This window comes from Chlorocebus sabaeus, chromosome 10, assembly GCF_047675955.1.
Source record: "Chlorocebus sabaeus isolate Y175 chromosome 10, mChlSab1.0.hap1, whole genome shotgun sequence".
Lineage (NCBI taxonomy): Eukaryota > Metazoa > Chordata > Mammalia > Primates > Cercopithecidae > Chlorocebus > Chlorocebus sabaeus.
In genome coordinates, this window is record NC_132913.1 from 52,792,150 (window position 1) to 52,815,677 (window position 23,528).

Below are 23,528 nucleotides of genomic sequence, written 5' to 3' on the forward strand. Positions count from 1 at the left end.
TGTGTGTGTGTATATATATATGCTTCTTTGTATCCCCTGACCCACATCTCCCCATACCCCCAGTCCCTGCCTCTGGTAATCACTGTTTTGTTCTCTATCTCTATATATTTGATTTTTTAAAATAAGGATTCTGCATATAAGCGAGACCAGGCAATATTGTTGTGTCTGGATTATATCACATAGCAGAATGTCCTCCAGGCTCATCCACATAGTGGCAAAAAGCAAGATCTATTTTTTAGGACTGAATAATATTTCATTTTATATTTATACCACATTTTTATCCCCTTATCCATCAATGAATGCTGAAGTTGTTTCGATATGTTGGCTATTGTGACTAATGCTGCAATGAACATGGTAATACAGACATCTTTACAAAGTTGTGATTCCACTTCCTTCTGAGTATATGCCCAGAAGAGAGATTGCTAGATCATATGGTAGTTCTATTTTTAATTTTTTTACAATCATCCATACTGTTTTTCATAATGCTGTAGCAGTTGACATTCCCACCAACAGTGTACAAGAGTACTCTTTTCTATACACTCTCTCCAACATTTATCTGCAGACATTTTGATAACAGTCATCCTAATAAATATGAGGTGGTATTTCTTTTTTTTTTTTTTTTTTTTTTTTTGAGACGGAGTCTTGCTCTGTCGCCCAGGGTGGAGTGCAGTGGCTGGATCTCAGCTCACTGCAAGCTCTGCCTCCTGGGTTTACGCCATTCTCCTGCCTCAGCCTCCTGAGTAGCTGGGACTACAGGCGCCCGCCACTACGCCCGGCTAGTTTTTTTTTGTATTTTTAGTAGAGACGGGGTTTCACCGTGTTAGCCAGGATGGTCTCGATCTCCTGACCTCGTGATCCGCCTGTCTCAGCCTCCCAAAGTGCTGGGATTACAGGCTTGAGCCACCGCGCCCGGCCTTGAGGTGGTATTTCTTAGTAATTTTGATTTACATTGTCCTGAGGATTGGTGATGCTGAGCACATTTTCATAAACCTGTTGTCCATTTTTATGTCTTCTTTGGAGAAATATCTATTGGGGTCTTTTGTTCATTTTGTATTGGGTTTGTTTTTCCACTGTTAAATTGTGTGAGTTCTTTATAAAATTTTTATATTAAACCCTTAGGGTGCTCATTTATTTTCATTACTTTAACCAAACTCTAGATGCTAGGGGTTCCAAACTGAACCTGCACCCCAGCCTTATTTATGAGTTTAACTGACTATTTAATATTTTAATCTGGATACCCAAAAAGTTCAAAATGTCCAAACTAATTTTGTTATTTTGCTCCCAAATCTCTCTCTCTCTTTTTTTTTTTTTTTTTTTTGCTATCTGAGATAATGGCACCATCATCTAAACAGAAGAATTCTGATTAGAATTTGTGCCCAGCAAACACTTGCCTACAAGTCTCTGTCTACAATCATATTTGACATAGAAATCACCTGGGAGAGCTTGCTAAAAATGCTGAGTCAGAAACTCCTCAAATGCTTATTCATTAAATCCGGAGGAGGCCCATGAACCTGCATTTTTTATAAGTCTTCCTCCAGTGATTCTGATGTAGAAAGCCCCGAACAACCACTTCTAAAAACGCTGTCAGTCCTAGGGATTCCTCCAGTTATGCCTAGCAATAGGAACACAAAGGCTTTGAAAGCATTTTTCATAATAGAGGACTTGGGGGTGGGAATAAGAGATAGTTTAATCTTCTGCATAATCTTTAGCAGAGCCTCCCAAAGCTACTCCAAATAACAGTGCAAACTAAGTAAAATCAGTGCATTTCTAGCTAAAGTTAGTGTCAGGTTAAGTCACCAGCATTCCCCTCCTAACAATATTGACACCCCTAAGCCCTTCCTGTACAGTTATTCCTGGACTAATGATTTACCATCATGCCAGTAACTCTTAAAGAATACTTGCTTGCCCTCCCCTCTTATTTTACTCCCTCTGGCCTTATTCCCATGAGGACACATTACTGATTTAAGAAATTGAAGAGCAAGGCTTATAAATATCTCAGGTAGACAGTACATACCCCTATAGTGGTGATATCGACTGTTTATGTCTTCCTAAGGAAATTTTTCAGACCACCTCCACTAGAGGAAGCTCAGTTGAGAGAATTTTTATCATAAAGATAAAAATTTATGGCTTGTATTGCAGTATTTAAAAAATTAACCTGTTTGAAACTGCAGATGAATTTGCTTTATTGCCTTTAAAAAATCCTAATTTGATGTTTTCTTCAATTGTCCTTTAATGCATGCTATGCCTCTAGGTTCAGAAGTGAAATTATTTTTGTTCAAGTTTATTAGAATAAAATTGGAGTTCAACTGGTCACTTTGAGGCACGGCAACCAAGTGACTGATCTCTTTTAATCTTTAACAAGTTCTATTATTCACAAATTGATGGCATTTAAGGAATCTGAAGTAATATAAACCACATAACTTTGAAATATTTGAATATTCTAATGCTCAGAATGAAATATTTTTCATACTGATTAGGCCTCGAAACTGGGTTTGAAAGAAAACATTATCAAACAGAGGTCGTAGTGCAAACAATACAAAACATAAAGTAAAGGGTGTTGATTCATTTTAATTTTATCTCTTTGCAAACTGAATATGCATAATGTCATCTTGATGTTCAGTCTCCCTCCTTTATTTGCATATCAAAATGTATAATGGAGGAGGTACATTTTTTTCATTGAGAAAAATCAGTGGGAACTGAAAAACAGGCAATTTACCTAGGTTTTACTATGAGCATTTTGCTTTGATTTCGGGTAGGTGAAGCATTGATTAAGTCTATTTTTCTAAATCCAAAGCAAGATTTTTTACTTCAGCTGAGGTCATCTGCAGACATTTCCCATAGTTTGGAGCTATTTTTTGAAACATCTTGCATCTCTGCTTTTCTCTCCATATTTCTTTTCTCCACTCCCTTCCTCTCTCCCAGCTGCAGGGAATCGTCCTCTAAAAGAGTGGAGGTGGGAGGGAACAAGGAATGGAAGCAAAGCAGGGAGCATGAGCTAGAGAATGCCAGGATCTGGCTTTTGTTATTGGTTGGCTGCCGCCTGATGGATAGACGAGGGAGGAGTGTACTCTCTTCAGTGTGTTCTGACGGAGCCGAAGTACAGAAACCATATTTACAGGTAAGAGCAAAAAATAAAAAAAAAAGAAAAGAAAATTCTTTTTTTCTTTAAAGGAGAATGCTTCTCAATATTTACTGAAACAATTTTATGATAGAAAAATTATTCTGAGGACATTTTCCGAAAGCGTGCCCTTTTATTACTTGAGGAAGCTTTGCAATGAGCTTGCTGTTCTTTCTCTCTGCAAAACCCTTAGCTGATTAAAAACAAAACAAAACAATCACCAGAGGCATGTCTTATCCTAAATAACTTTCTATGCAAGTGTCATTGAAGCAAAATTAATAGATAAAATGAATCATCATGTGTCTCTTTAAAAATGTTTAATTCAAGCTTATGTTACTAGGAATCGCAGGAAGGATGAGAAAACCTCGGTAAATTCCACAGGTCCTGAGAAAATGGAGCCTTCTGTGAATATACAATATAAAATTTCATGTGGTGACTTTTAATGTTGACAATGCAGTAAAAGGCTTAGGAAAACTATTTTTGCAGGTTATAGACTCTTTCAGCACTAATTTAGAATGAATGATTTGTGTGCATTTAAGCCCTTTTATTTAACTTACTCCTCTTGATAAATCTCATGTTGTTCAAGAGTTGCATTATTTTATTCGGTAAACTTTAAGTTTACGTGATAATTAATGATTTGTCTCTTTGTTAACTTACATGGAGCCGTTTTTATTTTAAAGCACAGAAACCTAATTTTGAAGGATTAAACATTGCTGTAAAAAATAGCATCTTAACGGGCATGTTTCATTGGTAGTTTAATTTATCAAACACATCTAGATGAGAATTCCATCAGAGCATTTATATTGTTGATAATATCTCTAGGCAATATTTTTTTTAACAACTTTACTAGTTGCTTATATCTCCTAATATGGTCCTTTATATTCCCTTAGGGAAAATAAGGACAAGTTCTAAGTATGTACAATAAATAACACACTTGTAGTAAAAACATACAAAAAAATTGAACTCCCAGTCACTTAATTCTATAGTTACTTTAATTCATAAATATAGGTCATTTAACGGTGGTAGAATCTCATTAAAATTGAGCTTTCAAGAATTATTACTAACTTGAGTACACTGGCAATCAATTAATACCTGTTGATTATAATAATAAAAGTCTTTCAATGAGGTAAATAATTTGTTCATACATATTTTAATACCTTTTTGAATGAATCAAAACTAATAGGAATGACTATATAATTTCTAAGTATTTTTTGCTATTGTTTTTCTTGTTAATTGTTTTTCATTTTTTAAATTTATTGCACTTTTTTGGTTTGAGACAGATTTTGTCTTTGAATAAACAGACACAAATATAATAGTTCTTGTAAAATTAAAATAAGAGTGAGAAAATTGCTGAATATTAGGTATGAATTATCTAAATGAGTGGAGAATTACCTTAAATTTCCTAAATGTACTAAATATAGTTAATAACACGTTTATATGGATAAGTGTCATAATGAACCAAGTAAGTATTCTGGTATGGTTTATTTTGAATTATTTCTGGATTTCAAAAATTATTACATAATACTGAAATTTTGGCATGTTTCTAATTATTGATGGATCTTTCTGATTTTTTTTAAGCAAAACAATGGTTGAAATTAATCCACCCCTCACCCCAAGATTGAAATACAAGGTGATATATAAAACCAGATATTCATTTCCTAAAATGTTTTAGAGGAAATAAATCAATGCAGCTATATTTTTTAGAAATTATAAATTCTGAGTAAAGCTACCTCCAGGAATGAAGGGGAATTGATGAAAATTAGAGAGCAGAGTTCCACATGGTTTTAAATTATTCTGTTTCCTTGGAAACCAGCTGCTGCAGATGCATTTTGCTTTCTTTGGCTAAAAATATCACCCTTTTAATAATCACTAAGGGAGAGGACTGAATAAAACTAGAGTATATTGTTGCTGCTTTTTATAATTTCCTTAATGGTTCACATATTTTGGATGAAAAGTAGATAAACCCTTTCTCAATCAGCATTTCCTATCAGCCACTGGCAGACGTCTGCAAGTCTTATAAAAATGAGACAACTGGGGTAGCTTTTACTGCAGAATCCACAGGAAGAGATAGAGAGAGAGAGAGAGAATGTGTGCTGGAGTGGAGACAAGAGAGAAAAAAAAAGCATGAAAGAAAACAGTTAAGAGGTTACTGTCCAAGTGAAGGATGAAACAAGGCAAATGAAAACCATGTAAGGCTTTCAGTGAGAAACGGGAAGGCATCACCATTTTTTTTTCCTTTGGTACAAACATTTTTAAGATTTAAATGTAGGTTTTTAATGGAGCTCACTATGTACAACCTTCTGTCCTTTTCACAACACTCTTTCCTTTTTCTCTTTATGTTTGCAGTGGTTTGCAATATACTGAATAATACAATAAATAAGAAGTATTTTTTAATGTATCAATCACTTTAATCATAAAAAGAAAATCTTGACATATGTCCAGGCTGTGGATAGTGAGGAGCTTTCGAAACACATTTTGACATTAGAATAAGAATTTTTTAAACTTAATGCCCAAACCATGTTTTTTTAATGCAGTTATTTCCTTACCTTTGTAATCTATTTAATATATATATAAAAATTACACATTCCAACAATCTAAAAGCTATTTGTGTTAATGTTAAGGTAATTAATTTAAAATTTAATATAAATTACTGTAAATGCACATATAACCTTTTTGCTTTATTTGAAACATTTTTGCTTCCTTTGAAAGTAAACATTACTTTTATGTAGTTTTTCTCTATAAAATAATCACAATTATCATCATATTCTATCCTAGGCATTTCCTTAATTTAAAACATTTTTATTATAAAATTATGTGCTTCAAAGGCAGCGCTGTCATCCCATACACCATTTTTTCAAATCTCTCAGCTATTTGTTAAGAGAAAAAATCATCATAAAGCTGTTACAGCTTTCCTATTATTTTTATTATAATTCAGATGAGATTCCTAACTCTATTTTCTCTTTACAACTCATTTAAATATTTGTGACATATCGTACTTTATTTTCATAATATTCACCTTAGTCCCATATTAGATTTAGTGTTAGCAGTGTAGCAAATAAAGCACAACATGCTTAAACTATGTGTTAAAATATTTAATATGTAGCCAACATATTATTTAAAGTTAAATTAATTTGTCATGTCAGTATGTTGTTTTTCAAAAAAAAGCTAGGATGGTGGGAAGTATTTCGTTTTTATCAATTAACATGAACAAAGCACTTCAGTGACAGCACTTTCAGCATAAACACTGATGACATTAAAGAGCACGCTAACAACAAATCAGATGGACTAGTAAATGGATTATGTGACCTGTGCAGATAACCCCTATTTAAGGCACGACCAAAATTATCAATGCATGTCAAGATCCTGAAGAGAATGCATTTTGTAGGCTTACTCTCAGCTACAGATAATTTAAAAATACAGCTTGTTAGTCATTTCTACTTACTGCTTCATGCTTCTTTCTTTGCTAAAAGTAGCTTGCCAGAATTGTGGGTGGGTTTTCATGGCCTCTTAAAGTCTCACAAAATATACTAAAGAAAACAAAATACTTAATTACTTCTGCTATAATATAAGTAGACAACTTTACATCTGTAATGGAAATATGCTAGTTTGGCAAATAACCTCTTATTGCTGGAAATGGAGGGGTGGGATTTACAAGAAACGGAAATAACACGAGAGTAAGAAATCTTGGGTCAGATTTCATAATGTTCAAATTGTGCTATATACATAAGGTAATCCAGTCAAATAAAAAAATTACATTAACATTTGTACTATACTACATCGCAACTTAAAGGTCTTATTAATCAAATGTTATTTTTGACTAATATATTTAATGCTTGATAGTTTAATACAAGACTTATACAGATATTAAAAGGGGGTTGGTTCAAAACAGCATTATTGCTTTTTCATTATGATTTTGTATGAAGAAGCAAGGAATGGATTTATCCAGCTAATTGTCACATTTGGATGTTTCACATATCTCAATGAATCGGTTGGGCAGATCATTTGATTTCTCTGTCAATTGCTTAGATTTCAGTTATTATAATGGTCTAAATTGTTTGAGCTGAAAACTGTTGAATGTGCATGCTCTGAGAAAACACTCAATGTAACTTTTAAGGTATTTAATTCAAGATTATAACGATCTAGATAAATATCAGTGCTATTTCTAAGAATCACATATAGTAAGGAAATCACTTTGATATGAGATCAACTTCATGATCCACTTCATGATCTCATATCATGGCCTAAAAAGTAGATAAGCATGCATGTGACTTATTTCCAATAAGCTCTTATATTTTCCTTAGATCAAGAGCTTAATATATTATTTTCCAGTACCACAAAGGATGGTGCACACAAGACATTTCTCCATATCTCCTGACTTGTGCATATTCATAAAATGACATTATTTTAAACAAAAATCACCAACACCATCAAATGTGGTTTTCAAATTTTTATATGTGTAGGTATTATTTTATTTTATTTTGTTTTATTTTATTTTATTTTATATTTTAGAGATAGAGCTTTGCTATGTTGCCAGGCTTGAGTGCAGCAAGCTATTCACAGGCGAGATTACAGTGTACTGCAGCCTCAAACTCCTGGGTTCCAATGATTATTTTGCTGCTGCCTCCCAAGTGGCTGGGGGATTGCAGGCTTCTGCCACTGTGCCTGGCAAAAGTAATTTTTATGCAAATGTTTATGTCTTTAAACAATATTTACTATAAATTCCTTGGCAAAAACTCATTTAATTCATGTATTACCTTTTCATAGTTTAGTCTTCTATTGCCCTAGAAACATGGGACTGCCCTGTAGAGAGAACTTCTTCCTGGATTCTTCATTTTACCTATGACAAAATTAAGGCACAGAGAGGACAATGATCATTTTTAGTGGGAAACTAAGCATTTGCTTATGCAAAATTACAACAGTCAGGCACTATGTGTTTGTATTAGATATTGGATGTAGTGCATTAAACACTGGATGAAAGAAAAGCAGAACTTAGAAAGGCTTTGCATGGAGGTGAAAAAGCATGGTGTGGCCAGATGGACTCTGATGCATAACAACACAGGGATTTTAGAGTTGCACAAAATTCTCCACTTCAGACCTGCCCCTGGTATCCAGTGAGCCTAATGGCTTTGACCTACTATCACAGTCTCCTTGACTTTTTTAGTTTGCTGTCATGGTCAAAATGCATTTGAGCTTTGTTTTCTAGCAAGTGTGGATACAGTTAGTTGCTGTCATGTTGTGGATATATCACAATATATTTAATAATGAAACAAATAGTTTCCTAAACAGGAGCCCTGAATGTATTTACAAAGATTTTCATTTGCTTTTCTCTCCTCAGGTTAGGCTAGCCATAAAAAATCAATATTTGTCATCAGTCATTACCCAGGTAATACTGGTTGTGATGGTGTCAGCATTTTAAAGCAGAAAGATTCTGGAAAGGGTTTCAAAAGTGATTAAAAAAAAGACACCTTTGTTCTGTCTAATCAAAATTCCCTTCTCGTTGCTCATGAAACTCATACTTAAAATTTAAAATGATTTACCCCCTGTACATCTAAATCAATAAGGGCCCCAAGGGGCTGCTCTCATGCTGCCCACTGAAGTTACCTAGAGCTGAGTGTTAAATGGAAAACTGAGCTTGGAGATGCCATTACAATCTTCTATTTTCAGAGATCTTCCCTCAACATACAGGTAGGGCCAAGGAGAGAAGCTGCAGGCCTGTCCTGTGCTCCCTGCCAGAGCTTCTTGGTGTGTGGTCATTACAACCACTTTGTGATGTCTCAGTACCCTTTTACTCACTATCGAAATTATCGTTCTTGATGGCAAGGAGTTTCCTTCATCTCTGCATCAACGCCTAATACAATGCCTGATACACAGTATGTGCCCCCAAATTGTTTTGCTGACTGAATAGTTAAGCAAATTGTCTTATCAGATAGTCATCTAGCCTCCTCTTACATCCTCTCAATGGTAGACACTCCTTACATTCTCAGATAGTCTCTTCCTTCCATGTTCTTCTCTGTTAACGTTATTCAGTGTGACAATGTCCATGTCACCTAAATGTCATTAAGCCAAGCAAGGTTTTGTCTTGCAGACTTTTTATTGTCCAAATGCTATCTGTGCTCTCCTACATTAACAGGGGATTTTATCTGCATGTAGTTCCCATTTCATGCTTCCCCGCTCTGTTTCATTGTAATACTGCTTGGTTTCTGATACACACACACAGATTATCATATACTAAATCAATGGGTTAATTGTAAATTAATGTAATTAACTGTAATTGTTATATTAATATATAATACAAGTGTTAATTAATGTTTGTGTAAGAAAATATAGTAGTATATATTTAACCAATCTCTGAGTGCTCTCATACATCCACTCTTAGTCAATGAATCCCCATTCTCTTGAGTTAAATTTGTTCAACAACATTTGATTAAAGTTAAAATTGTTCAGCAATATTTTTATGCTGCTCTGGGCTCACTTTCTGCCATTTGTGTTCTGTACTGGTGAACAATTCTAAGCCATACTGCCTGGTAAGTGACAATGCTGAATAAACTACAAAGAAAACAAGTGTGCATGCTTGCATGCTGTGTATCACTGGGGTTTACTATGCCTAAAGGTAAAAGTAAGCAGACAATATGGGACTGGTAGAAGTCCTTTGATGTAAATATCACCACAACTAGGTAAAAATGACCAAAAGAATAATGAATGAAATATCCTGATGAATTTAATCTGAAGGAAAAGGAGTACTTACCAATGTACCATAAATGTGTTCATTTACATGGAGCTATACTGTAGTATACATATAACCCTTAAATGTGTGATTCAGCCATGAAGGCAGCATGCCTATTTCTAGAAATGCATCCTTTGAGCTAATGGGGTACAGTGACTTTGGCTTCTCTCTCTGGTTCTTTAGGTAGTGCAGGATAATCATTGATGGGCTTCCTAATTGATTGATTTTGTAATCAAACAGACATACCCTCTTATTGCCTGTGTAAATTTGGACCAGTTGCTTGAACTATCTGAGCCTTAGTTTTCTTATCTGTAAAATTTGGTTATCTACCTGCGTAGTATTGTGAAGATTGGCAGGTGTACATAGAGGACTTTTCAGCGCAGAATTTGTAGTATAGTAAGCCATTGTGTGCAATTTTAGTTGTTGTTCCTAGTCATGTTTTTCTGTTTATAAGTCAAGAATGGAAGGAGCAAAATTATCCTCAGTATTTGTAATGACTTCCTAAGTATTATTGCTTGCTAGTGGGTGAAAAAAAATCCCTCTTGATTGGCTAGATTTTCTATTTTTTTCCATATTAACTACAATTAAATTGCTGGGCATCATCTGGTAAAGTTAGTATTATATAAGAAAGTGCAATTGTGAAAACAAATCCTAGAATTATTAAAGAAGAGCAAAGGTAAGACCTTCAAAATATTAATATCAAGCATTTTCAAAATTGGGGCATAGTTCTCAGAAATGTAATTGAAGATTTCATAAAAATGTTCTATGGTTAAATAAATTTAGGGAAATCTGGATGATATTTAAATAATATCCATTCCTGTTAAGTCTTTTCTATGCTAACGTACACTAAGACTTTTAATGAAGGGTATGTAATATTAAGAACTTGTAGGCCAGGCGTAGTGGTTCATGCCTGTAATTCCAGCACTTTGGGAGGCTGAGGCAGGCAGATCACATGAGGGTTAGAAGTTCGAGACCAGCCTGACCAACATGGTGAAATCTCGTCTCTACTAAAAATACAAATATTTGTATACATTATCCAGGTGTGGTGGCAGGTACCTGTAATCCCAGTTACTCAGGAGGCTGAGAAAGGAGAATCGCTTGAACCCGGGAGGCAGAGTTTACAATCAACCAAGATCATGCCACTGTACTCCAGCCTGGGCAACAGAGCCAGACTCGATCTCCAAAAAAAAAAAAAAAATTAGACCTATAGGCCAAGCATGGTGGCTCACACCTGTAATCCCAGCACTTTGGGAGGCAAAGGCAGGTGGATCACTGAGGCCAAGAATTTGACACCAGTCTGGCCAATGTGGTGAAACCTGGTTGCTGCAAAAGATACAAAATTTAGTCAGGCATGGTGGTGAGTGCCTTTAGTCCCAGCAACCTGGGAGGCCAAGGCAGGAGAATTGCTTGAACTTGCGAGTTGGAGGTTGCAGTGAGCCGAGGTCACCTCTCGGCACTCTAGCCTGGGTGACAGAGTGAGATCCTGTAAAAAAAAAAAAAAAAAAGAAAGAAAAGAAAGAAAAAGGAAGAAAGAAAGAAAAGTTAAAAAAAAAAAAAGGACACTGTTAGACCTACTTCATCATAGACCCCTTCCCAACACAAAAGTCTCCTACTAAAGTCTTGCAGATTTTATTTTGTATATGCTTGCTTCACTAAGCATTTTTAAGACAGATGTGTATCTACTGCGTTATTAAAGAGCCTCTAACTCAAAGGCTGAAACGTGGTCTACATTTTATAATTTCCAAACTATAAAAATAGCTCCAATGTTCCTAATACAAAAACGCTTCCAAAATTATTCAATTACGTATGTGTTCGTTCTTTATCAGAGTAATATATTCAGTTTTTAAAAATTTTTGCTTTTTTTTTCCTCTCCCCCATGTTGTGCTCTTAAACTTCAGAAAAGCAGCACGTGTACATATGTTTCAAAATATTTGCTGTCTCAAGAAGTTTTACTTCCAAAAGCATGATTCCATTTTGTTTAAACTTCTCTACGAGGAAAATCTGGAAACTACTCCTTTTCTCTCACTTCTTGTCTTCTGTTTACCTTACTTTTCTTCTTCAAAAGTACGTGGTTCTTTGTTGAACATTTCTTGAATCTTTAAATAAGATCCCATTCTTCAGTTGCTCACAAGAAATTTATTAAGAAATTGAGTAGGAAACTTATGCCAAGTTTTATATAGAAGGGGTGTAGCATGACTATAAAGAGCACAGTCTATGGAGTCAGGCAAGGTAAGTTTTAATTCCAGCTCAGTTACTTAATTGCCTTTGTCAATGTACGTAAGTTACTTCTATCCTAAGCTTCATGTTGCTTCATGATAAAAAGGGAAGCATAGTGCTTAATTCAGAATCATTGTAAGGGCAAACAAGATAACATGTTCACAGAATTTAGTTTCTAGCACCAAGTAAAAACTCAGGAACATTATTATCATCTGTTTATCCAAAAGTGAAGCTATTTATTAACTAAAAATAAATAGAACATTATAGACAATATGAAAAATATCCCAAAGAATTCTCATTAAACCCTCTGAAGGCACCTAGCTATAAAGAGTATTCATAACCTACTTTTTCTGCAAAGGCAATTGAAAAACACCAAAAATCACAAATGAAGTATGTCCTTTTTATAGCTATTATGAATGTTTATAAACAATATTTATGTATATTTTGCCAGGAAAAGGAAAATTAAGTAACGTAGGCACACACATACACACACAGAAACACATTAAGAATAAAAAGAAAGTATGTGGGAGAAAAAATGTAATTCTAAGTATTCAAAAACAAAACAAAACAATATCAAGAAGTAAGGTATGGAAAGTCATGAAAGTCTGTGATGATAAAATTATGATTTCAAGTCCCCAAATGCCTGGATTTGAACTCTGGCTCTAAAACTACCTGTATGACCTTGGCCTCATCACCTAACCCCCATATGCTTCAGTTTTTAATCTCTAAATGGTATTATTAATAATAATGCCTATCTTATATGGCTATGAAGATTAAATGAGTTGATATATATATTATACTAATTTTCTATTAACATGTAACAAATTCCCACAAACTGAACAACTTAAAACCATTTATTTATCAGCTTATATTACTGTAGGTTAGGAGCCCTGCACAGGCACTTTGGGAGGCCAAGGCGGGAGGTTTGCTTGAGCTCAGGAGTTCAACATAGTGAGATCCCATCTCTACTAAAAATCAAAACAATTAGTGAGGCGTGGTGTTACATGCCTGTACGCCTAGCTACTTGGAGGCTGAGGCAGGAGGATCACCACTTGAACCCATGAGGTTGAAGCTGCACTGAGTCACGGTCGGGCCACTGCCACTGCACTCCAGCCTGGGTGAGAGAGTGAGACCGGTCTCAAAAAAAAAAAAAAAAAAAAGAGTCCTGCACGATATGAGTAGGTTATTTGTTCAGGGCCTCACAAGGCTACAATAAAGGTGTCACTTGGCTGAACTCGTATCTGGTCACTCTGGGGGAAAATCTACTTCCAAGCTTATTCTGGTTTTTGGCAGAATTCTGCTCCTTGGGCTGATAGAAATGAGGTTTCTCTTTCCTGCTTGCTGTCAGCTGGCTGAAGGTTGCTCTCAGCTCCTGGAAGCCACACACATGCGCTGTCATGTGACTCTTTCCTATTTCCTGTCAGCCACAGAGAATCCCTCTCTCACTGAATCCCTCTCATCCATAGTATCTGACCTCTAGACCTTGCTTCCAAGGACTCATGTGATTAAGCCAAGCCCACCTGCGTCATCTCTCTATCTGGTTTGGGTCTTTAATTCATATGCAAAATCCTTTTTGCTATGTAACATAAACATAGCAACATAAACATAATACAATCGCAGGAGTGGTGTCTCACAGTATTCACATATCTACGGTTATACGGGCACAGGGTGTATGTATTACATGGTAGGGCATCTTAAGGGCCACTTTAGAATCCTACCTAGTACATATATGAAGGGCTAGAACAGTGCTTGGCACACAGTGAGCACTCTGTGTGTGTTAACTATAAGTATTATCTTGAGTAGCTGACAAGTTCATAAACAGTTTTAAGAAATAGCAATGCCACAGTATTGGCAAGAGTGAAGTAATATCCCAATGCACCCTTAAAGAAATGTAAATTGGCAGAACCTTACTGGAAGAACCAAATTGGCAATGTGTATGAAAGACTCAATATTTCCACTTCTAGGAATTCATCCTTAAAGGTATAATAAGAGATAGATATATAAATGTATATAAAATGTTGGCTAGGTGCAGTGGCTTGCACCTGTAATCCCCACACTTTGAGAGGCTGAGGCAGGAAGATCGCTTGAGCCCAGGAATTCAAAACCAGCTTGGACAACATAGCGAGATCCTCTGTCTATAAAAATGAGAAAAAAATTTAAATAAAAAAGGAAATGCTAATTATACTGTGATTTATAATAACAAATACTCAAAAATAAACCAAACATGTCCCTTTAGGGGTTTGGTTAAATATCATGGCCTAATTATTCAATGAAATACAATGCATTAGACCCAAAACCAAAAATCAAATAAAACAAAAGCACATGGATTTGGAAAACACTGAATAAGAAGGTTATATGCTCATGTTATTAGTGGAGAAACTACAGGTGTAAAATTGCACGTACGGACTTAATCAATGCACACTTCTTCCTGTAGCGTGAGTAGACTCTTGGCACGATACAATCACTTGACAGGAGAGGAAATATACCCTGACAAACCCCCTGAGATTACTGTAGTTCAAACCAGACTGCTGGTGACTGCTTAGGGAGCACCAGCATCTTTCCTGGAGTGTGAGGTGGGCTTTGACAAGACAGGATCACTTAACAAGGGAGGCAACGTGCTCTGACACCAACTGATCATGCCTACCCACCAAATCAGCCAGGGCATCCTCAACAGGAAGACTTTTCACCATCTTTCCTAGTGCTCTGTGCTGCCTCTATTCATTCCTACCTCAAAGTGGAAATGGTGTGGTGTGAGCACTCAGTCCTGATTTATAGTTCTCCTTTACGCTAAACTGGCTAGATTACACACCCAGACAAGATTTTAGAGTGTGATTTTTGTTTTTAGCTCTAATACAAGGCATCCTGGAATACAAACTATGTACCAGTGGGGTGGGTAGTATGGAAATTAGAACACCTACAATGCACATTCTGGCATTATGAAATAGCTACGTGGAGGCCATTATCCTAAGCAAACTAACACAAGAACAGAAAACCAAATACCGCGTGTTCTCACTTATAAGTGGGAGCTAAATACTGAATACATATGGACACAGAGATGGGAACAGTAGACACTGGGGAGGGCTCGAGGTGACAGAGTGTGGGAAAGCGGACTGGAAGGCTACCTAGTGGGTACGCTCATTACCTCGGTGATGGAACCATGCGTACACCAAGCACCCGTGACACACAATTTACACATGTAACAAACCTGCACATGTACTCCCTGAACCTAAAATAAAAATAGAAGAATAAAATAAAATAGAATAGCTACTATTAGCCCCATTTGACAGGTAAGAAAACTTAGACTGAGAGAAATTAAATAACTTGCTCAAGAGAGCCTATTCAGGAAATGGTGAAACTGGGTTTTGAAGCAACTGGTGTTTCACCATGCCAGGGATTCCTGGTGGTTTCTGAGACTCTGTATATATTTTAAAAAATCTCCCCAGGAAATTTAATGATTTGCCCAGTGTAAGTATTATTGTAGTACACAGTACTGCTTCCCTATATACAGGAAGGCAAATTAGTAGTAACAGTGCAGATTCCGTTCTTTCTTTTTTTCTGCGAAGACTTTTTTCCAGCTCTAGCCTCTCAGATCTCAGATCACGAGATGTGCTTTTTTTTTTTTTTTTTGAGATGGAGCCTTGCTCTGTTGCCCAGGCTAGAGTGCAGTGGAGTGATCTTGACTCACTGCAACCTCCACTTCCTGGGTCCATACGATTCTTGTGCTTCAGCCTCCCGAGTAGCTGGGGCTATAGGCATGCTCCACTACACTGGGCCAATTTTTGTATTTTTTGTAGAGACCAGGTTTCACCATGTTGGCCAGGCTGGTCTCAGACTCATGACCTCAGATGATCTGCCTGCCTTGGCTCTCAAAATGCTAGGATTACAGATGTGAGCCAGCATGCTCACTTACTTATGTCCCCAAAGCTCCACCCCGTAATACCACCACCTTGGGGGTTAAAATTTCAACATATGTATTTTATGGGACTCAACCATTCAGATCATAGCATTCTATTGAATAAATATAGCAATTGTAACAATTCTTATCTTAGGAGTACTAGTAAGAAAATTGTGTTTTATATACATCTTAAAATGAATTATTGTATATAGAATCAGTAATAATGCAACAATTCCCATTAGAGCTATTTTATTTTATTTTTGAGACAAGAGTCCCACTGTCACCCAGGCTATCTTGGCTCACTGCAGCCTCCGCCTTCCAGGTTCAAGCAAATTTTCTTATGCCTCAGCCTCCCAAGTAGCTGGTATTACAAGCATGCACCACCACATTTGGCTAATTTTTGTATTTTTCGTAGAGATGGGGTTGACCAGGCTCAAACTCCTGGCCTGAAGTGATGCATCTGCCTCAGCCTCCCAAAGTCCTGGGATTATAGGAGATCTATTTTAAAAACCTAAGAAGGTATCATCTTTTTGGACCAACTCAGGGCTTGTGAGGGGACCTTGGAGTAGAATTGCGGAACTTCTGACCTCTAACATACACAACAAATACCATTTTTCAGTGCTAGAAGATATAAATCAAGTCATCTGTACTTCCCTCTGTTTGCTAACAGTTTTTTCCAGCCATGTACTGTCAGAAAGAGCATTCTGTATTATAGGGTGTTTTAAAAATATTGTTTATGGTCACTTTTGCTTGACTATGTGGATAGGACAAACTCAATAAAGAATGTTCATAATAACTGTCTTTTCCCATAGTTTTCCTCCCTCCCCACCTATTACTGCAGACATCTGAATGGGAGTAGCATCCTATTCTCTCACAATTTAGCTTTCCCTGTGTGATCTTGCTTCTATTGCCATGGAATCATTACAACATCGCAATTTTGGTAGTACAACCAGAGTGTACTACAGAATTAGATTGGTGAAAACAAACTAGAAGAAAACAATTCCTTTCTTTCTCACTCAATCTCTCTCTCTCTCTTGCTTGCTCTCGCTCTTTCTCTCTCTCTGAGTCTCCTAAGCTTTGTTTAAAATTACTATATTGTCATTTTGAATATTTTAATTCAAACTGTGATTACTCTATGTCTTAATCAGTTCTGGTTACCACGACAGAATATCACAGACTGGGAGAGTTATAAACAACAGAAATTTATTTCTCAAAGTTCTGGAGGATGGAAGTCCAAGATCAAAGTCCTTATAGATACTGTGTCTATCAGAAACTAAGGTGGAAAATATTTTTTTTCCACCTTATTTTTGTGTTTACTTAGATATATAATTGTACAATTCAATCTTTCTCTAATGACTTTGTGCAAGTATCTTCAGAGCTTCCAGGGCATAGAAGTATAAATGTGACCAAATATATCACATTGACAGAAATTATTTACATTGATTTTATATTAGATAAAAAAATCAATTAAACACCTATGTAGTGCAGCAATTTCCAAATAGTTTCCTATAACTGATAAACATGAGGTACAACAACATTTTAAAAAATCAACAATAGCTTTCAGTCCTTCAGAACTTTCCTGCAATATTTCTAAAACTGTCAAACATCACTGCAAGATGAGCGTCTGTCTAACCAAATAAAGGTTATGTTAGGTCTACAAGTGAGTTTTTAAGGTGCAGGCTGCTTGGCTTTCAAAGTGGGTCAACCCAGATCCAGAGTCCTGTAGTCCCTATTATAGTAGGTAGTGGTGATTTGACTTTCAAAAATATTGAATAAATAACTTTAGGGCGAATGATGGATAAAATAGTTATTAATTCCGTGCCTCCATCTTCCGATCAATAAATACATCCTTGAGAATGATCACCATCCACATATTGCCTTTACTCTATTGAATTAAAAGAAATATTTCTTTAGAGTGATAAAAGAAAGCTTACATTTGTGTTGTTATTTTGCCACAGTAGCACCACAAGTGGTACATAGCATCTGGATGATTCTTATTTTAAATCTAGTAGGTAAGGTACCTCCATCATCATCGAATAATTAACAAAGCTAGAAACCAGAGATGGTCCTAGGTGAAATTAAGTAACTAAATTATTTTAGGAAACACTTTGACCTTCCCCCCACTTTAACTTCTTTCTAAATTCTTATTCCCCAACTCCCACCCCAAAGGAACTATTGACCTCTTCAGCCCGGTGACTTATCAGGTTTTCTGATTGTAACTGCTTATTGGAGCCACTAAATCCTCCCTACTAGGCTTTTCCTTTTTCCCATCAAAGCTACCTTCTTTATTATAGACCCTCTGTTTTCTGATGAAATAACAAACTGATGAGTTGTCTCTTTAAAATGTAAGCCAGATCTTGGCACTATACTACTTAAACCCTATAGTTTTAAGTACCTGTAGTGGCTTATCTCACTTAGAGAAATAGCCAAAGTCCTTGAAGGCTCTACACAGTCAAGCCCTGAAGACCTGTCTGATCTTATCACCCACTGTGTCTCTCTTGGGCTTTGGCACACACTACTCCTTTGTCCTAGACTGCTATTCCCTAAGAAGTCCAAATTGTTGGTTCCCTCACCTCCTCCATGTTATTACCTCTTGGTGAAGTGACATTAGTTCACTGATCAACTAAAAATGAAATGTTCTTGCTCAGTCAACCCTATAGTCACCATATCACTTAATGGCTTATTTTTCTCATTAGTATTTATCTCCATATGATGTTTATATATTTAACTTATTTTTTCTTCTTCTTATTTGTCTACTCCTTTCCCTAATAACACCCAGTAATAAGCACCATTAGAGTAAAAAAAAAAAAAAAAAAGAAAACAAAACTTAATGTTGTTGATGTTGCTTCTTTGTCACTCCCCAGCATCTAAAATAGTCATTGGAACATAATAAAAGCTCAGTAGATGTTTACTGAATAATGAATGGCCCGTAAACAAATGACAGACAAATAGATCTCTTTTCTATAGAATAGCATAAATGACCAAAGGATGATACTCAACCAAAGGATCAAAGGATGATACTCAAATTCCCTTAAAAAAAAAAAAAAAAAAGGAGTCATTAGTGTTCAGCATAGAGGCCGACAGAATATGAGGATATGATAAGGTAGAGGTAAGTCTGTCAGAAGCCAAAGCCATCTATAAGCTGGGGATATGAGGAAGCAGAAAATAAAGAAATGGAAGAAGTCAGTCAACAGAAAGACATGGAATAAATATGCCCCAGGGAATTTTACCTACCAAAATCAAGGGTGAGCATGATGTCCACGAGTTGCACAAGGAGGGTGGTCAGTCTCTAGTTTGCTACTTTCTTAAAAAAATAAAAAAAGTCCCTTCAGTTAGACTTGATTCTTACTACCAGAAAGGTATAGATAGGACCACCATGCTGGTATTTGATGGCTTAAGATGTCACTTTTCCTTGATATCATATATTGTGCAGGTGTCTTTTGTAAACAAGTTTGTTCCCCAAACTGATGCATCTCTAGTCAAGAGCATTTCAGATAGTGTGTGAAGCTGATGGGGAAGAGATGTTTTGATTCCCTAGTCTGTTAACTCTTCCAAGTTATCTATCCAAACCAATCTTGGGCTATCTTGTAGAGCCAGTTCAAGTTGGGATTTAATTTATAAGCAGTCTAAATATTGCTCCTTTGACTTTGTAAACAAAATTAGTAAGAGAAAGAAAAATGTAGAATCTAAATATGAATGGGGCATTGGCCAGAGTTAGAGGAGATTAAATAAGAAAAGCATAGAGCAAAATGACCTGCACCCAAGTAACAGCTTCAGCCTTTGGCCTGAGCATGCTTTCTCTGGCTCTCCACAGGTTACACTTCTTGCTACCTATTGTCTCCTTGAATAAGAGGTCGTTTACTATTGTACTTATGCTATCATTTTCATTCAGGTGAAGTATTTCTTGGTATCTTTGTTGCAAATAACTGGACAAAAGAGAAGACTAAGATGAGTATGATTCTATTACATATGACCCAACTTACTTATTGAGGTTACCTACCAGTGTAGGAATCTTTGTTTGCAACCCATGATCACCTTCACTGCTTCTCTATATAGCTATGAAGAAATTGCTACTCTCAGGTTTAGTGATTCATCTAAATTGATGTAAATAAATTTTAAGAAATGTATCAGGCTGCATATGACTGGCTTTCACTGATCATGTTAATATGGAGAGTGAAGAGATTTAAATTAATATTTTATTCAAAAAAATATTTAAGGACTCTGGTTTGCCATGTATAAAATCTATTCAGCCAAACTCCTTGACATAGGACTCAAGTATTCCCTGTAGCTCTGCTAAATTGACTGGAGACATGATAAGGCATCTAAATTCTGCAGGTATCGCCATTCCTAGCAACCAATTTGATTTTTGATGGACAAAGAGCCCCAGGAAAGTAGATGCCTTTATACCTGAGAAAAAAGAAATCCCAAGCAAGATAGATGTACCCTAATCAGTATGCTCTGGATATGACAGTATGCAAGTGAGTGAGCTATTTTGTTCTGAACTCTGGCTCTGTCAATGACAATACACGATTTACTAGAACAAATCAAATAAGTGTATTTGACCCCCATTTTGACATTTCAAAACAGTAAGCCATATCTCCTTATGCAGCAAATATATTCATATTTTTAATTTTTACTTTTTCTTATAAGACACTGTTGTCAGGACGAGAATAAAAATGATGACTTAGGGTAGAATTGTTTTCAATGCTTTCTAACATTATGAGAAGAATAATTTCTGCATGGATATGATAATGTTGTATGTGTGGTTCAAAAATGTACAGCCCCCCGCGATTGACTTTGAGACTTTGACTATCCAATCAGCAGCTCCATTGCTCCTGTTCCCGTTACAGGTACATGTGACAGCGCTGCAGCTATGAGTGGAATTTTAAAGGGGAAGTTTGAAGAAGTCGACGGCTCCTCACCCTGCTCTTCAGTGCAGGAATCAGATGATGAAGTTTTCAGCTGTGACAGTGCTGAGAGTGTTGATAGTGTCAATGGTTCACTTTTAATGATTTTACCAGTGAGTATCTAAAGCTCTATTTCAGTTGTGCTCTAAATTGTGTTGCATGGGCCATTCTTGGGGGCTTTAGCTTAATTCACTGGCCTGTATCTGCTCTTAAGTTCTTCATCACACCAAAGTATTTGTAAAACATGATATAATTTTGGTTAATTAAACTTCAGCAGTGTACTTCTACTCATTTCTATGGAGTGAGTATATAGGAGGCAGAAATGAGTCCAATCGGAGGTAAGCAGACGACAACTGAAAATAATTTAATGAGTGTCTTCAGCTTGCCGAAATAAATCTATCTTTTGAAATCTAATCAGTTAAGCCATTTTGAACTTCTATAGATTGGTCAATGAGTTGCAGAATATTTACAGTGCTGAGTGTAATACATTAATTCCTTGTAATTAATGTATTAATACAATGTAATATATTAATTAATGTATTAATTAAAGTAATTAATACATGTAATTACTTCCTAGATGAGAAAATGATGTTTGTTTTTAAAAAGATTGCTTATGTGAAATCAAGGCCTTGAAAACCTTGAGATCCTATAGTTATTTGGACATAGGTAAAACTCAGATTCAAGGCTAGGTTCATGCTCTTGAGTAAGGGCAGCTTTCTTCATGTATATACTTCTCCCAAGCAGTTCATGTGAATAATACCATCTAACTTAGTATGACGTGTTCTAACTTAAAATTCTACCCATTTTCAAATTACGGTCTTGGTAACAGATGCACATATGAAGGTTGTGAAATAGGTGATCCTTTTCCAGCAGCTCTGTGCTCATTCAACCTCAATTCTTAAGGGAAAAGAATCTCAAAATTATATTTTAGAAGTTAACATGCACAGCAAAACTAAATGAAGGGAAAGCCCCTTACCTTCACCCACCCCTCATGAGATGATAGGTGTAAACTTCCTTTTAACATTATAGTCCATGAGTAAAGGTAAAAATTATTCAGCATAAAAGAGTATCATTCAAGAGAGGCTGTTTTCACAATAGTTTCTTTCTAGCATTATTTTTCTGGGGTATTTATATTTGGGGAGTTTAAACTCACCAAAACAGCCTTAATGGGTGTAGCAAGCCAACATGGCACAAATGGCACATGTATACTTATGTAACAAACCTGCACGTTGTGCACGTGTACCTCAGAAGTTAAAGCATAATTTTCAAAAAAATTACACTGAAGTTCATCCAATGTAGTTCTGTGACCTGAGATCCTATTTTAATCCTCTTCTCTCTCCCCGAGGATTCAAAATTTTATTTGGTATTCATAATTCTCCATCATTGTTAGAATCATTTTGAATAAAAACGTTTGTCTCTTGACTGCAGTAGAACCTATTTTATTTGGAACTTTTAGAAAGTGTAAAAATCTAAAGAGGAGATAAAAACGCTTGGGAGAAGGGAGAATACAGGTGCTGTTCTGAGGATATGATTCCCCAGTTACGTGGAAAAGTTATGGCCAGAGAGTAGAATTTCAGAGGATAAGTTTTGTTTGGGATTTATCTAAAGCCTTTTCACACCTCCCTCCAAGTGACTGTAACCTTGTGGATGGCATTGACATTGCCTTTCCCACTGAGCCATTACCTATGATACTTAGAAGAGTACTGAGCACCAGATGATGCTTGTAGTTTTTTTATTGAGTGAATGAATCATTTTCTGACACATCTTAAAAGCTGGAGAAAAAGAGTCCACTGGATATTCTTACCCTTAGATGAGCAATAGTACATATTTACATTCAAGACCCTTAGGAGCACTCTATTCATATCCTTTCTGTGTACTTGGGAGAACTCTTCTTTTTCCAGTCCTAGAGCACTGCAGGAGCTACCTACTATTTCTCAATCTTTTTCTTTTCCTTTAGCCACTCCTAAAAATCATCATCAGTTTAAAACCCTATATCTTTGAGATACTTCCTCATCTAGCAGTGCAGTGCAGTGTTTTCCACACCCCTGTGATTTTTTTTTTTAAACTGCCAGCATACTTACAACATCCCAGGTGTCTATGACTTTCCTAAAGTTACAAATTGGCTCTCTCCTGGAAAAATCAATTGCAGGACTTCTCTATGCAAGACACTTATTGATTTCTATAGCTTGTGAGTTCACAAAGTACCTATAATGTACATTTAAACACCATCAGGCCTTACAATTATGGCTCAAGATGCTTTCCAGATGAAAGTGATGTTCTGGTGGTTTAGGGAGGTTTGAAAAATTATAGGTCAGGCAGTTGTTCTGAGCACCTGAACAGTTCCCTGGAAGGTTAACAGTATAGTGGAGAGTGGTTTTATTTTTTAATAACTATTTTGATGTGTGGTTATAACTGCTCCACTTCACCACCATTACTCTAGTCTAGAAAGGAGAAAATACATACATATCCACTGTGGTCAGAGGAGAATATTTAGGCTATTAAAGAAGGCAACAGCAATGTTTGATAAGTCTTTTTTTTGCTCCCTCTAGTGCTGTTCATGTGCTTTTCTTTGTGAATTTTCAGGGAGGCATTTGTCAATACTCCTCTGGAAGGGAATGGTGATATGCATCATTGAACAACTTGTAATTGAGTGTGTAATCAGAACCA

The 23,528-nt window shown here is 36.1% G+C and overlaps 1 protein-coding gene across 2 annotated transcripts in view; it reads left to right on the forward strand.

The window, feature by feature from the left end:
* Positions 1–2,872: 2,872 nt before the first annotated feature.
* CSRNP3 (cysteine and serine rich nuclear protein 3) overlaps positions 2,873–23,528 on the forward strand; it is a 219,676-nt gene continuing 199,020 nt past the window's right edge. Inside the window, exons 1-2 of one of the 2 annotated variants that reach the window (XM_038001989.2) lie at positions 2,873–3,118; positions 20,805–20,974. The gene's annotated coding sequence lies outside the window, so the exon portion shown is untranslated. The remainder of the gene's footprint in view (positions 3,119–20,804; positions 20,975–23,528) is intronic. The other variant, XM_007965215.3, reaches the window with a different exon arrangement.